The sequence below is a fragment of the Lepeophtheirus salmonis genome, chromosome 13 (assembly GCF_016086655.4).
Source record: "Lepeophtheirus salmonis chromosome 13, UVic_Lsal_1.4, whole genome shotgun sequence".
Taxonomy (NCBI): Eukaryota; Metazoa; Arthropoda; class Copepoda; order Siphonostomatoida; family Caligidae; genus Lepeophtheirus; species Lepeophtheirus salmonis.
In genome coordinates this window covers 13,686,436-13,704,502 of record NC_052143.2, presented here as the reverse complement: position 1 = coordinate 13,704,502, position 18,067 = coordinate 13,686,436, and the positions used below count along the sequence as shown (strand labels likewise).

The 18,067-nt window shown below is 30.8% G+C and overlaps 1 long non-coding RNA gene across 3 annotated transcripts in view; it reads right to left on the bottom strand.

Moving 5' to 3' along the window:
• Positions 1-16,579: 16,579 nt before the first annotated feature.
• LOC121128439 (uncharacterized) overlaps positions 16,580-18,067 on the bottom strand; it is a 10,777-nt gene continuing 9,289 nt past the window's right edge. For all 3 annotated transcript variants that reach the window (XR_005868154.2, XR_011783157.1, XR_011783158.1), the window contains one exon: positions 16,580-18,042. This is a non-coding gene — a long non-coding RNA (uncharacterized lncRNA). The remainder of the gene's footprint in view (positions 18,043-18,067) is intronic.

Below are 18,067 nucleotides of genomic sequence, written 5' to 3'. Positions count from 1 at the left end.
TGCACCGACTGATATATATATATATATATACATAGTTGTTATTCTCCCATAATTCATTATTTAAAATATTTATTTTCTATAAAATAGTTGTTAATATTTTTATTATTATCTTTATTGAATAATTTAATTTGATTTAAATAAATATAAAGTATACATATAATTAAATGTGGCCAATTATCAAAAAATGTGTTGCAGAATTTCGTGCATACTTGCACTTTTACTAGCCCGAACATTGTTCCTCATTCCGCTGTTCGTCTCTTTTGAGAAAGTTTTGCAAACATCTTAACGCGAACTTGGCAATATTTTCTAATAATTTTTGTCTTAATATTATGACAATTTGGTACGGATATATTTGTTATTTCTTTTTCAATTATATCTTGCAGGATTTTTGTTATATCTTTTAAATCATTAATTTTTTTAGTTTTAATAAAGTTGCGAAATCGCTTCTCGGCTGCAATGAATATACTTTTGAAGATTTCCTTGATACAGCAGCATGAAAATTGGACTTTTAGATCAAGGAGTTTTGAATACGGACCATCATTAGTGTCCAAAATAACAAAACTAAGACAATCCGAAGAAACAGACGATATGTATTAATTTGGTTTAAAATATAGCCTGTAATATTTTATAAAACATCAGTTTGTTGTTCAGACAACAACATTCATTTCTTCTTTCTTTTAAATCATCTAAAAATCGATTATGTATTCGCCATCAACATATGTATAACAGGAAGATCCCCTTTCCTTCATGAACTGACTTAAAGCAACTATTCTTTGATTGTTTTGAGCCTCTAACGATGTCGGAGTTGGGCTCTCGTACCTAATAAAACTGAAGAAATTTTCTACGGCATATTGAGTAAATCTTCCAGTTAAAATGAATTAACATCCTTCATTCCTTGTGCAACTGAAGGATGAAAGTTGTCGACAAAATGATACCAGTTTGCCATGGCTTCCAATAACCTTTTTTTCCTACATGACATTGACAAATGACTTCGATTACCTTTTTTAAAGTCTCAATAGCTTCATTATATTTGTCAAGATTTTGATGACTTAAAGCCATCATCGGTGATCGAGAGGTCATGAGTTTGAACCAGGAACAAATCAGATCAATAAATTATGTCCTTAATAAGATTGACCAATCAGACTTCTGGATTGTCGAATATCTCTGGCCCGCACTTGCTACATGGGGAAAAAAGTCATAATATATGCAACATTCATTTTTGAAAAGTGGCTGGGGTTATGACACTTTCAGAAAGCTTTGGAACAATTTTCAATTCCTGAACTTTTTCTTATTCTACCAGTTTTTGAAGATGCTTTACAGAAACAATATGGTTTGATAAATGTCTTTCTTCCCCAAAAAATGATGGCAAAATAATTTCAATATTGTTTACTAAAGATGTTTGAAGATTTTTTAGAAGATGAGTAACATCATAAAGAAAGTATAAATTTTCTTCCAGAATTGCTGGATGGGGGACGAAGTTGACAATTTCATTTTTTCTTCCAAAATTAGCTCCCTACCCACGGAACATTCCATGGTTTGATGGTCCCATATCCGTGGTAATTGATCTTACACGTAGACCAATTTCAGAAGCTCTTATGACGACATCCTTTGTAATTTTTCCCAGTACAGACCCATTAACTGAATCTGGAGTAAAGAAATAACCAACAACTTGCTTCCATCTACCTGCAATTCCAGCAAGCATGATCACAAGAATATGTGTCGCATATTCACCAGTGTGCTCTGGAAGAGTAATCTACCCCATTAGACAGTCTAACCGTTGATCATAGTCTTTAGACTTTTTGATCATCATTTCATCCATCAATAGTACCTAATTTTTCTCTTTTTCACTAAAGGTCGTTATTTATAACGTCAAAAACATCATGTAAAAACCGACTTTCGAATGAAATGCTTTCATTTTCCCTGCGCAGTCTCCTCAGCGAGGGTAAAGGAAATCCTTGATCAAGAAGAGATTCGTACCCTGACTAACCACAAGCAAATCTGAAAAGTGTAATAAACCATTACAAATTCATAACAAAGGACATAGCTTCAAAATAAGGTATAAAAGAATCATAAATTCATTCATTCTATTTATTTGTTTACCTTAATTTTAGTGTTTTTTTTTAAACTGTTGGACTTGACCCATTCATTGTAGAGTTCTTTCCCTTCTTGGACAAACATATTACTTGATCGTCATTCAAGAACCCTTCAATATAGGTTTTGCAACAAAACTGAGGCTAAAACAATAAATATGATAAAAGTAATATACTACTGAATCATTTACAGATACCACCTTTTTCAATATTTTTTACGACTTTTTTTTGTTGAGATTATTGAAACCTTGTTCCTGGCAATTTTCCCTAGAAGATCCTGTATTTTTGCAGATCTATTTGCTGCTACTAAATTAATACAATTAGAGCATGGTATACGTATGTTAAAACTTCAATCCCAGGAGCTTCTTGTATAAAAATGTCTGATGAGAATGGGTTATGAGCTTCGTGATCCGGATAATCTTCCTCATTTAATTTCTATTAATGAATGAATTTATATTTAAAACATTGATGATGGCTAAAGAATTTGTTTATTTATGCCTCTAATCAAGGAAGGATTGATTTAATTTATAACTAAAAATTTTAGAAAGCAATTTGTTTTAATCCTTGAATATATTCATGCAATACAGATTCATGCATACAATGTATGCAATTAGGTCTATTATTTGCAACAGTTTATAAATAATAATTTGCTCATAAATTGAATGCGTTGTTTATACAAAGGGTGCATATTACGATATGCTTATCAATATATGTAGGCATACATATTATGATATCAAGCACTAGTGTTGAACCGCCTTAAGTTAGGTGCAGAATCGGTTCGGTACAATATGATATATATGTGTTATGTGTTTTGAACATAATTTTACGCTATAGGTCAGTGTTTTTTTGGAATTCTACGAAAATGTACTGTAAAAAGTAATTTAACAAAAGGATTAACAAGACTTTTAAACTATATGCTGGTCTCCAAAGGGGTTGAGAACACGCTGAGTTCTCTAACTACCTATGTAGTATAGTTTCTAAAAGGGCACTATAACAACAGTAAAGGTGATATTTTAATCTTTTTCCATTAGGGAAGATTTTGTTTATCGTCTATATTAATAATGTAAGCCTTATATGTATGAATGAATGCATCTTTGAAAAAGGGTATGTTTGATCCATGAAATAACAATGTAGTCATACTAATAAAATCTTGCAGGCATTTTGCCTGTAGGATCGAGTGTATATATATGCTTCCTGATGTATGGCATAAACATATATTTGCTCTAATAGCTAAAAATGCAGTCATATTAACATTGAGCGTGAGTACAGGGTGCGATTTATATGGTGATCCCCGATGTATATCATACACTAACACAGTATAAAGAAAGAAAAAGAGAGTATAATATATCTACAAAACCTTGCAGGCGTTTAGTTAAACTCATATTAAAAAGAAGAAAAAGGGGAAGCACTTTATACAAAATTTAAAAAAATGAATGTGACTTCGTATGAGGTTTAGCAACAAGCTAAAGTATTCCCTCACGAAACAATCACATTAAAAAAATCTCAAACTTTTACTATTATTAATGAATTATTCTCAAGGAGATAACTTTTGAGTATTGAGTAACTACGTGTTAGTGTGTTCATGAAAAACGTAGAGTAACACCGAGGATTTGTTAGGGAGTTATCTATTATATTATGAAGTAAAATTTGTCTATTCGAGTCCAATAACTCCTGACAAAAATGGAAAAATATAAACAAATTCTTTTATTCTGCATATGTCATGAAAATATGCAGAAACTCTTTGAAAAACTTGCAAAACTGCATTGAATGTCGGATTCATTACATAAAAATTGTAATAATTATCTTAAAAGTATATACACATGCTCACACAAATATAGATTTCTTTGACTTTAGTATTCTTTGTGTGTTGTTTATCTTTTTTGTTTTTATTTTAAGATAAATAGTTTCTTATTCCCTGCAATTTGAAATTCTTGGATTCAATATGTATTTAAATCCCTTTTAGAATGATATAGAGAAAGGTTTTTTTTCATATTACATACATGTATGTATATAAATATATCGTGCCTACACATCTATACATAGATAAATTTAGTATCTGTAGCAGTTATATGAAGGTCTACATAAGTAAATAGGTAGAGTAAAAGGAATATAATCTAATTAATAATAATTATTCCTTGCTGGAGCTTTTACTTAATAATAGAGAAACCTTTTCTATGCATGTATTATATCCAATAATCTTAATTCATTTGAAATGAAATCCTTTTTTTTTTTTTTTTTGCAAGCATGAATATTGATTCAAGCTCCTTTGGAATATGTAAAAAATAAAGTTTAACTTTGGAATATGTATGTATTACGGTTTCTTGTTGGTCGGGAAATAATTCTTTGAATGACTTTGTCTATGAATTTATGGGGATGATAAATACTATGAAATTTAAGTACTTCTTTATATTTTAAGATGAAATAATAAATTTTAAGCTAGCTTTACTAATATATTATCAATTCAAAAGAGCTGCTACTGTCCGGACTAATTCGGTATGATTTGGGTGTTATTTTTGGTCAAAACATCTCTCACAAGCAACGGTGATTATCGTGATGCAAAAACCATGAATTGTTTTTCCTCAATTCTGACCGTTTTCTTCGTATTGCTTCTTGTAAGCAGCGCCAATTTCAAGACAATATTCTTTATTGACCGTACGACTATATAGTAAGAACTTTTGATGCACTACACCCCAGTAGTCAAAAAAATAAAAATAAAAAACTTGCCAAAATTGAAGAAATGTTGTCTCTAATTTGAAATTTAAAATGTAATATCTAACAAAGACTTATTGGAATACTCGATCAACTTCCAACAAAAAAACTTAAATGGTAAGTTATGAATGAGCTAATTTTTTGTATAATTGCTAAAAATATAACACGATCCGTGGGCTGGAAGTCAACTAGCGCTGTGTAAATCAAAATCATGCTAACAACTTTGTGAATCTTCAATGCGTATTTAACGTTAATTTAATAATTTTATTATTATAATGCAATTAAATTAAACTTATATTAGGGGAAATGAAAGATGCAGGATTTCCTGTAAGTGTTCAACCCCGGGAAAACATCGGGGGGAAATTGGATCGCGGGGGGCAATTACGCATATAACTTGTACTTCAATTGAATTGTATTTATAGTGGCCTAATCGTATACATACTCAACGCAATTTAATTATATTTTTCATAAGAAGTCAAATCCTAGTACATTCTCTGTTTCCAGACTTATTCATTTTAATACGTAGCATATTTTCAGCTTGTTTTAATTAAAAAGATTTTCTGCTTCAAAATTTTTGGTTCTCATTCTTTAGAAAAAGAAAGTAGAGAAAGAGGGGCTAGTTAACACGTGGATAAGCTGACACATTCCTCAATTTTTTCGCAAGTTTCAACGCGCTGTGCTTAATAACTTTCGTAAAATAATAAATACGTTATTAGTAATGTGTTAGTTACGGCTCTTTGAGGGTAGTGAGTACACCCAATTCTGAGCGGTGACACATTTTGTCAACTTACAACCTATGAATATTTTTTTTTAGTTTAATTTGACATTATTAGAACCCTTTTTATTTTGTAAAAAGTATACATTTGTTATTAATTTAAGAGTTAAAAATTGTTGATCATTTAAGTATGTATTGATATACTAATGTTTGAAGTACACAAATAGCTTAGGGGCAGATTAACACACGTTTAGTCATTTGAGACATGCATCTAATAAAGGAAAAATATTTTATTTTACTAATTTGTTGTGAGTAGAGAACCAAAACTGAATCTTAATTGTTGAAATGGTTAGATGTCTCAATTTGTCTATTGGATAGACAAATTGACAAAAAGATGGCACACCTTAAAATTAATATTAAAGGTTGCAACTATTAACCATAGTATGCAACTTTTACCAAAAGTTGTATAATATTTTTAACTTTGAGATAAAATCACTTTTAATATATCTTTTACAGACTGAATCATATGTCAAAAAGGGAATTTCGTGTATGAAGAAGGGATATTGTATTCATGAAAAATATATATCTTGTTTACAAATTAGGATTTTGTAGCAGTCACTTTAATTTTTTCACCATGGGACAAAAATTCAAGTCTTGGCTGGTACACCGGCTAAAAGCTACATTTATTATTGTAATTTAAGCCTTTAAATACGAAAACGACCTTTAAAGCTTTTTATCTAAATAAGTTTGGTCTTTACAGCTTTTTTTAATCACGTTTTTAGAATATATATAGTTACAATTCAGAGTCAAATTTCGCCTTGAAATTACTATACAGGATAAAAATTTGAGTTAATTTCAGTTAATAAAAAACGTTTAATCATTCAACAAATAAATTATTTATTAAGTTATCGTCAATACAATTCCTACAAAATGTGTCTAATGATACAAAATCAAGTAAAACGAAGGATCATAATATGATCTTTCTTTTTTAAATATTAGCTTCCAAATATTATTTGAAATATTTCTTACGTATTGTTTTTGATATTTTTACATTCTAGGTAAAACTAAAGGATACAATTTAAACAGATTTTTTGTCAAAAAAAGAAAAATATATATTTTGATTTTTTTTAAGGTTAACTTATATTGTTCCTATGAAATATTTAAAAAAAAAAAGGTTGTCTAAAAAGTTCCAAAATTATATATAAATAAGTTGATTAGATAATTTGTAATGAATACTAATCCAATACATTGGATATGAGACATATTTAATTGATGGCTAATCTCCCTACCTCTAAAATATTAATTAATTATTACAATTAGTCAAATAATCGATTTAATTATCACGTAACTTTACTTTGCTTATTGATGAAATATTCAATAAGAAAATTTAACTGAAAAAATCAATCAAATCGAATTTATTATTTATATGCGAGAAATATAACTGTGGAAGAATTGAATTTTATAACTGTGCTTCAAAATATACTATTATTTAATCTTGTGGAATTGGGATACAATATATTACAGTATATTCTTCATTTGAAATGTTTTATCTTATTTTTTATTGCAACTTGTACAATCTATTTCCATGCAGGATGGGGATTTTAAATCCAGAAATATAAGGATAATGTATAGTACAATTTATTTCCCCTCGTTGTTTCAGTAATTCACAAGTCTTTTCCTCTTACATGTAGGAGTCCATAGGGAAGTCAATCATTCCAGTCTCCAAAGTGGCCCTGAACCTGCCACTGGTTGTCCACTGCCTCAAGAAGGGAAGCACGTAAGCAGTCTACAGTGTTATGTGCACATCCATTGGTATCTTTCTACAAAACACCCTACCCATAATATTCTAAGGGATACAGATCACGCAAGGCCACATGCCCATTCATTTTAGTCGTGAATTAAATTAAAGTATTATCTGTTATTGGCCCCTAACGATCATGAGTCTTCCTTTTAGGTATTCTCAAATCATCAAGCTAGTGGAAAGCCTTGGTAACATCGTAAACAGTTAATTTGGGCAGCTTCATAACTTAATAATTTCCTTAGGCGTCACCACGGCACTGAAGCCCACAATAACGGCAACACAGCTTTCGTATTCAGAGTACATCTCAAAGATTTTGTATGAATTCTTATATAGTTTTTTCAGCTAAATCTTATGAGCACACTTTCATAAACATAGATGACTGGGTTGTCAAGATACTGAGTTCCGTTTATAAATATACAACCCCACCTTCTATATCTTACTTCTTACTGATATTATTAATAAAAGACTGATAATACTTGATTTGCAGAAAATGGCTAGGATACTTTTACTATTATTGATTTGATTAACAATGTATATTAGAAGTAAAATAAAGAAAAATGATTTTTAAAATTACAAACATGCTATAAATAAAGTATAAAAAAAAAGATGTTCATTATTCACCAATCCCACATTTCATTAAAAATAATAACTAACTTTTTGATTTGCACTGTTACGTCTCTGGTCAGTGGTAAGAGTAAATGTGATGAAGTGAAGTAGGATTCGATCCTTGAGAGAAGAATAAATTACAGGATTTAAGATTGGAAATAGGGGTTATTAAGTGGGTTCATAGCTTATAAAATGATGAGGCACAATAATGACAGAGCTCCTCATCTTGCTCCTTGATTTCATCAGAGAAAACAGATTTATACATATATATTAGACATTAATTAAGTCTACTGTACTAATGTCATATTTTATTACAAATGTAGCTATACATTTGTAATTCCGTTCTACACTTGGTGTCTTTTTGAAGAAAAAAAACACCAAAGCTTTACAATAAGAATCTGGTCACCCTGAATCTCACTACCACCTCTAGGACATGTGTTACTTCTCATATCTCATCCTCTTTCTGTTTCTACCCTTTAAGGGTCAACACGTATAAATAGACAATAGTGGAATTAAAATTTAATAAACATGAGTGAAAAATCTGTAGAAATAACGACCCAGGACAAGCTATCGCCCTTCTATTCATGCTGCATTCGCGACTCCCTATCATTCTTGGAAACTATGTTTAACATTCATAGGACAACCGTTTCAATAATTTTTTCTACAATGCTGATTAAGTTTTTTTAATCGGATAAAAAATAGATTTTTTTGCTGCCTGTAGAAAAAATTCGGGCTACTATGCCACAGCAATTTGAAGAAAATTATCAGAATACTATTGTTATTATACTCTGACAAATTTAGACACTTCTGCTCTCACATATTCAAACTACAAAAACTCTCATACACTAAAATTTTAATTAGAATTGCTCCAAGTACATTCATAATGTTTTTGAGTAAGTGTTATGGTGGTTGAGTCACCGATACTCATTTAACAATTGACTCAGATTTATTAAACTTTTCAATGCCAGGAGAGGAAGTCATGGCAGATTAGGGTTTCCCCCCGAATTCTACCTGACCTTACAAAAAAAAAAAAAAGTGCATTCTTGGAGATGTTACCATTTTGATCAGGTAACTTGAAAACAAAAGCAGTGTACATGATTTTAAATTTAAACAATACAATAACAATTGTATTTGAGTAAAATAAAGTGAAGATTGTTTCTTCAATTTTTCATCAATTATATAGTTGACATGGATTTTATCTCCCCTGGTATTTTATAGAACACTTAATTTTCAAAAGTTCAAGTTCATTATTTTTGTTTATACATACTCCATTAGGGCTTGCAAGGAGCCATGGTTGATTTACCGGAATAACCGATCTAGCTTGAGAAACTGAAAAAACCCCTGACGAGCATAGTTGGTCATTTCTTCCTCATTAGGTGGTTAAAATAAGGGTATTGGTGTTGGATTTTGAATGTCTAGTAGCTGATCAACTTGTTGGTCCTTCGAATAAAGTAATTTCCTTCGGGTGGATAGAGCTGACCCAGCACAAGCTTTATCTTTTCGATCTTCTTCTCTCTATTGATTTACAAAGAAAATAAGCATACAGGTATGCTTACAATGTCTTTGTTCGCCAAAAACACAATTGCAATGTGCAGAAAGCACATTTGGGGACTCGCCAAGGATAAGTTAGAGGTGATTGGGGTCCTTACGTTCAGAAATTCGGCAAGGGGATTCACGGCATCTGATTTCGTTCACGTTAAATATATTATTGCAAGAGCCAACTTCTTTCCTTTGGATAATGTTGATTGATTTGATACAAATGTGCAGTAAATATATATTATCCTTTTCTCACTCGTCCTTAATAAAAAATAAGGACACAAATATTTACAAAAAAAATGGTATACCTTTAAAAAAAAACACAATGACAATCAGAATAGTAATAAGTAATAATTAATGAGTAATTGTCAACAAATATTGCTATTTTTCACAACTAGAGGGATAAACAAACACATATTGAGAGTTCTAACATTGTTTATCAATAAAATCACAAGGTCAAACATTTGAAAAAATTGCTCTATCTTGACCAAAATCAGTATTTTCACATATTCAAATATGTTGGATTTTCAAGAGGGGCTTTAGGGGCACATGTTTGATTTTAGTATTTACATCAAATGGACAGAAAACAACAAAAAATGTTCTATACAAGGATGTTTAAATAGAAACTGACCTATTATATAATTATAGTTTATAGCAGATCGTTTTAGTTTAGAACTTTAACATAAACAAACTAAATATAAAATAAATATTTTTAATTAGCTTTCTTTTAGATAGAGTGTTCGTGTTAGTTGTTTATATTATTTTTTGGTTTGTGTTATATATGTTGTGTACAAGTTGGGATTTTGTACAAGCTGTAACTTGTACAAGCTGCATCCAAAAAATGAGATGACTCATTTTAAATGAAGGATTTACATTACTTGGGATGAGGAAAATGCAATAATTCCATATTCTATGGATGATCCATAGATTAATGGTGTCATTTTTGATTATTTAAATACAAATTACTCAAATATAAGCTTTCTGGTGCTCAAATGCTCACAGTTATATTAGCCATAAATACATAAAAATCCTGTAGTTTTATTAGATCAAAATGAAATGAGAGTATTAATGTATGGTTGGCTATTAGAAAGACCAATGTTGTAATTAAATAATGTATTTTAAGACGAATAAATTTCAACTTGTACAGTGTGCTTAGACAAGTTATAATTTGTACAAAATCGCTACTTGTACACAATATATATATGTTTAAAGTACTGCGTCATATGTTAATAATATAAATAGACCGTCATCCTTTATGTATTTAAAGTAGTGTGTATTTATCTAGAATATAATTTACATGTGTTCCTAATAAGCTGTCATCGCTTTATTCCTCTTTCTCTCGGTCGCCCTGGATTCGTTAAATTAATATAGATTGTGTCTCACACACCTCGTCATGACACAACCCCTCCCTTGCAAGAAAGTTCTTACACCGGGCGGAGCAAATGGTTAGGAGTAAAATGTAATATTTTCAATCCTATTTTCAAGTGACGACAACTTGTTTATTGTAATTAGATGTAATTATTTCTAGGCTCTTATCCAGAAATCCAAATGATATGCTTGATAAATGTATCAATAACATCAGCAAAGAAAACTTGGATTGGAGTCTTGATAATAATCATTCTAAAGAATCCCCTTTACCAGAGACTATGGAAGTTGAACATTCATAAAAAAAATATAAAAAAATGTGCTAGTTCAGGCTAATATTGAGGGGTAATAATATCTTAATTGGAGGAAAAAGAAGAAAACAATTCTTTTGAATATAAGTAGGCTTAAAAAAAGAGGCATGTCTCTTCAAAAGAAAAATTTGTACCAGAAGGTATCAAAGAGACAGGAGTCATCACAAGCCTTAAGATATTAGTTACAGTTGCGATTTTCATCAAACCAAGTCAATGTGTTTATGAATGAAAAGGTGAATGCAAGGCCAATAAACTGGACTGAAGAAGATTAAAGTTGTTATAATCTGAATTATTTAACTTTATATTGTGTCTGGCACAGAAAAAGTTACTCGTAAACAAATTTTGTTTGATATTCTAATCAACAAAAGTTTAAATCATAAGAAATACGATGCCTTGACCCTTTCAGATTACCAATGATAACTTAGACCATTCAATCTGACATGAATATTAATATACTTTATAATATATTTACTTTGACATCCACTTATATTTATACTGCACGACATATGTATGTATATGATCATAAGATTATAATATGAACCTTGCAGTCAAGGAATATGTCAATTAAATATTTGTGCACAAATTTACATTATTTTTTCTATACTTTTATCCATCTACTATCATGTCTTGCTGAGAAAAATGCCAAAAAACCTTATATCATGGTCAAAATATGATACATATGAACTTTACTTAAATGCTGATGAAGAAGAAGTTTATATATTTTCTGTAATGTATATATATATCAACATGCAAAGAAACTGCTTAATCAATCTTGACAAATATTATTTTATTTGTGGTGAATAGATATCCATACAGATTATTGTTGGGGGCTGAAAAGGGATATTTCCAGACAATAATACAGACGAAAGTGCTAGTAATATAAATTATAGTCATGTAAATTATATTATTTTTATGTAAATATACCAATTATACACGGAATTTCTTCAGACTTGAACAAATTTCGCCATATAACTTATATGTAGTAACTTAATATAGCGTTTTCACTTGACGTCAGCATTGTTAATATCAGGCATTTAGGGAGCTTAAATAAAAAAGTTTTTTTATTTTATAACTATAATAACAAATTCAAGTATCACATTGGCATCAAGTAGTGTTCAATGCAGATGTTAAGTTTTATTTTATTTTTGCAGTCATTTGATGGAATTTCATCAACGTTTATTGAAAATTTGTCCATTCTATCAACAATAAAATATCAACTTCGAGCCCTCAAAATGGAGTCTCCTTCAATTATGATGCAAATTATATTGTCAGTGAAAAGGTTTCATAAAAGTTGATATCGAAGTGGATCCTCCAACTTTCTTATCTTTGTAAGTAAGAGCCGCTATCCGAAAATTTTGAAATCACATATCAAGGGTTCCTTCCCCCATGATGATTAGATGCCTCCACATTGGTAAGTAAAAGAAAAAGTTACGTTACCATTTCCGGTTCTAGGACAAAAGGACGAAAAAAACTTTGCCGAAAGAGAATATGCCAAACTGACTTTTCGCTGAAGGTCAATTTGCCGAAAGACCATTTGGGACATTTGGCCGAAAAATTATATTAAATTTATTGATATATACGATTGCATATGTTATCCATTAAAATGATTGTATGATAAATAGATATTGTTGATATACTATATAGGTCATATGGATAAATTAGGGAGTGCTCTTTTGAAGAAAAATATTTTTATATTAATTAAAGATCCTTTTATACACGCAAAATAGCAGTATGTGTGGTTCGAATCTACCACCGACGCGTTTTAAGCACCAAGGATCCCCTTCTAATATGCTGTAATACATTTTGGCCCACTGATTGTGTACATGAAGGAGGTTATATCCTTTGGCCGCCGCTTCCGTGAGTATCAAAGAACCCTTCTAAAATCCAAAATGCACCCCATCCATCAGTTTGTTCCGGGAAGGGCTGGGCCAAAAGGCTCTTTAACCTCTACCTTCACCGCATTTCCAATCACCAAGGACATCTTCTAATTTGCCATGATACACCTTGGCCCACGGGGTGTGCACAATCCATTCTTTAAAATCAGATATGTATAATTATTCATTAGTCCACTTTATGATAACGAATACAAGTATAATACATACCTATTAGATTTCTAAGTATATAAGTTTCTATTGAACATCATACATAACATAAACATTGCACAAAAAGTACAAAATAGAAGTATATGGAGCACAGCCCGGGGTCGGGGATATGTCATAACATTTTAGAAGGCACCTTGGTGCTTAGAAACGCCACGGCAGTAGAGTTTAAACTACCTTGGGGTCCTACATTTTTGCATGTAAGAAGGTTTACTGGATGCCGAGGGAAGCGGCAACTGAAGAATTTAACATACATACCTTGGATCCAGGAGCTCATATACACATACCATATGCATAGGTGTATTCTTGCAATATTAGATGGGTCCTTGATATTTAGAAAAGTAGGGGCGGTGGAGTTTAAACTGCTTTAAGGTCCATTACTTCAACAGCACAACTTGAGGGCTGGGGTTTATTTTTGGATATCAAAAGGGTTGTTTGATGCTTAGAGAATCCGCGACGATAGATTTTGATTACCTCTTGACCCATCCGTTCACCTGCACAGCTTATGGTTTGGGTTGTGTTACAGCATATTATAAAAGGGTCATAAATGCTTAGAAATGTGGTGGTGGTAGATTTTAAACTACTTTGGGGCCCAGCGCTTCACCTGTAGGCTGGGGATATTAAATGTGGTATTTCAGGGTAAGATTCTTCATCATTCAATCATTTAATTGTCCGAATAGAATATATCTCGAAATTGCACACGATAATAATCTCTTGCAAGGAAATTACTCATAATTATATTGCTTAGAATGATTTTGCAAAATAATGATATTACCCGCAGCAGTTTTGTCTCACAATTATTTTACCCAGCAACAATTTTGTCTGCAAACCTTTTTACCACAATCATTTTACAGTGGAGAACTATTGTGTTGTTCTTATATAATGATCATTAGTGAATATAATTAAATATATTTTATTTATATAATATTTTTTGCAAAAGAACACACATTAATTTACCTATATGACATGTACATATATCAACAATACTCATTTGTCATACTATAATTTTAAATGGAATTAAAATATGCAATCGTGTATACCAATAAATTTAATATCATTTTTCGGCAAATTGGCCCTAAAAATGGGGAAATGTCCGTTCGGCAAATTGTCATTCGGCGAAATGTCATTCGGAAAATTTTCCTTCGGCTAAAAGTCCGATCAATTTCCGTAGCACACCTCCATCTATTAACACAGATTCATTACTCAACTTAGAAAATAGATTTGTGATTTTTCATTGATTCTAAAATTCACTAGTTTGAATTATAATGTTCATGTATCCTTATTGTAAGCTCCATAGACATATGAGGACTCGTTGCAGACCCGTAGTAAGTTAGAAGTTCTATGAGACGTACTTTCGACGGAGTCACAAGATAAAATCCAAGCGTCCAGGCACAGTTAACAAGGAATTCCATAACGCACATGCACACTTTTTCATTGAAAAAAATCGATCCAGAATTCAGGATCATAATCCTAAGAGTATAGAGAGATTTCATTTAAAAGCTTTAGCGCTTATTTCTCTCTCTCTCTCTCTCTCTTCCAGCTAGGAAGTCTAAATTTATGGACTTTTCTTATGAAATCAATTCAAAATTATTTTTATCCTTAGAATATTGTCGCAACCTTATTTTAAAATGACAACGTTTAAGATCATTTTTGGGAAAGCTCTTTTTTTAATTAAAGTTCATACTTTCAGCTATCAAATGAGATACTTTTAAACTTTTTATATATATTCGATTTGAAGCTATGAGGCTTTGATTAAAAGGAACCAATTTTCAATTTAAACAATCATAACTCCAGTTATAATTATGATACAAACATTTTAAAAATAGTTTTAGAAATTTTCATTCAGTTTTAAACTATACTAAAATAATTTATCCCTGTCTTCAACACCGAGGGCTTAAAATAGCTTTGAACCTTATAAATAGCCAAAAATAACAAAAAAAATATAGTACCTTATTCAGAAAGCCACGAGGATATTGTAGAAAAAATAAGGCCATATTTGAAATCAAGGGATCAAATTCTGCTATTGTACCATTTTTGCTGATGAACAGTGAATTATTCGAAGATTTGAAGGAATCATCTGGAATAAAATACATCCTTACTTTGTAGTTGAATCAGGATTGCTTTGAAAACTTTTTCTCGCGTTTGTGGGCTCTTGGAGTCCCGAATGATTATCCAAATAGTGTTAACTATATCAATCGAATCCGATTAGTTATCCTTGGCCAAGTTGATAGGGTCCATATTGGATACGCAGTTATAATTGAAGATAGAGAAAATGATAACTTCCTTGGTTGTTTAATTAAGGACTTGGAACAAGAAGTAAATGAGCCAAAAATAGATTAGGAAGAATATGATGATGCTTTGCTATTGGTAGCTGAATTAGCCTTACATCCTAATTTGGAACACAAAGTATCTTCCTTTTCTCCCTTGGACTGGGGTATTCAAGGACTTGCTTACATGATACCTGAATAAAAAGTTTGAAGCTAAATACCCTGAATATGGATGCAGAACCCGGGATTATCCTTCTTGCATTGCAGATTTAACACCATGGACATTAACCTTATCCAGAGGAGGGTTGACTAAGCCAGAAATTTCATTTTTTACTCAAATAAAACAATTCGAGGCAATCTTTGATGTTTATCATGGACCAAAAATTCCAAACCAACCTGAAGTCATTGAGTCATTAATATCTGGTCTCCAAGTGTCTTCTCCAAATTCTATTCAGGATGTCATAATAAAATATGCTCGATTAAGAACTTTCATTAGAATTAAAGAACTAATTAATAGTCTAAATGTGTAAAAAACAAAGAAATTGGCCGAAAATGAAGAAATTATCAGAGTATATAACATAACTTTCTATAAGTTATATTAAATTTCTTATAATTGGTGAATAATTAATTCACCATTTGTTAAACTTTTTTATCCAGATGATTTTTAATATAAAGTTAAATAAAATAAAAAACGACATTTAATCATTTTATTATCAAATTACACTATAAATTTGGCAAAACATTTCCTAGTACCACTGATTAGAATGATCGAACTACGTCATATAGCAAACTTCTTTGACACGCCTTGAGTGTTCAGAAGAGCATGTCCTCTATTCTGTTAACCTGGATAAATGTTGTAGGTGGATCGGGCTCCAAAAGTGGGCCATGAATCACTAATAGGTTAGTGCTAGAGAGTTGATCAAAAATGTAGATATAATATCAGATTATCCTTTCTATGCGGCGGAATATTTTAAGGTGTTTCAATTTGTACGGATCCTGTTGCAAAAAAAAGATAGCTCAATGTTGAGATTCATTAAATCCTATGACTGTAAGAAAACTAATTTGGATTCTTTAAGAGTCTATGGATTTGTATTTTATTTTTCATATATGTGATTCTTATATTTTTATTAAAATAATTATAATGTCATTTGGATATCCAAATCTACATATATATAAATATATATTTGAAATAATTTTACCCAAGGCATTTTTTGCTCAAATCCATTTAAAATCAGATTTTATTCAAACTCTAGATAACGTCATACAATAAATGCCAAAGGTACATGAGGCTGTACAAAAGTCTGTAGATAATACCGCCTATATACAACAGATTTACAAAATTTACTGCCAATTTACAATAATAAATTTGTTACAGTTTATCTTGTTTTTATTCATTTCAAACAAATATTTATATATGGGGCACTTTGAAAATATTTGGCAGGAGAGAGGAGCACAGCTCCTTTGTCCACAATATGACCTGTCAAGAGTTTTAAAACTTCATCGGTATTTTCATGTTGAGGTTGTGAGAATAATGGTTAGATTTGCCATTTTTTATCCTTAAAAGAAGAACTTTTTCCTTCAAAATTAACCAGTGATGTATCTCCTTACTTGGTATAAGTATTTTTTATGCATGTATAATTAAAAATAATCTTGATTTTTTTTATATAGGTATAAAATCAATCGTACGTGAGAGAGATGGAATTTGACGGAGAAGGAAGAGATTTTGATATGATGACATTTTATGATTTTTTCTCTCTGCAACAGAAGAAATAAAACCCAATACATACATACGTAATGTCAATAGCATCTGTTTGTATTTTATTAATCATTTAATTACTACGAGTATAGTGATTAAATGAGTTTTGTATGATCTTTCGGGGGCTGTTGTCATCATTTGAGTAATTACAGCGAATAAAAAAGAGAGAGATAATTTTTCTACGTAAAATAGTGATCCCACAAGGTCAAAGTTTCCAAGTATTGAATATAATTAGAAACATATTTTTTGTTTGTTTTTAGAAAAGGGATTATTTTTTCTTCTTCTGAATGACGTATAACTTTATAATCAACTTTTTCTTTATTAAAATGTACTTTATAAATATAATAATCCCTATTAAAGGAATGATGTTGACAGTTGTAGGGAAACAAAGGGCTTCTCTTCGCAGGAGTGTTTGTGGAGGGGGTCATGATTGTATACTGTACTTCAAAAGGGAAGAAGGAATAACTTAGGAAATGTACAAAGTAGTAGGAAAAGACGCAAAAAAGAAAAGTATCTGCAATATTCTTCTAGAGACAAGGCTACCAGATATTAGAGTACGCGGATATACGTAATAATACTTCCCTACCATAACCCTTTACACCTTATTATATTGTCAGCTGTTTACTTTGATGACTCTTTTTCATTTATCAGAACCCTGAGTTAGGAGAATTCAAATGGGATAATTTTAAACTGTAAACAATTCCCCAGAATTCTTATTGAATAATTATTCCGTAGTTGAGAAGAAGAATTGGCTATCTCTGATGAACTTCTGATTTTGGGTCTTTGTCTGTTTGGAGGAAAAGTACCAAGAG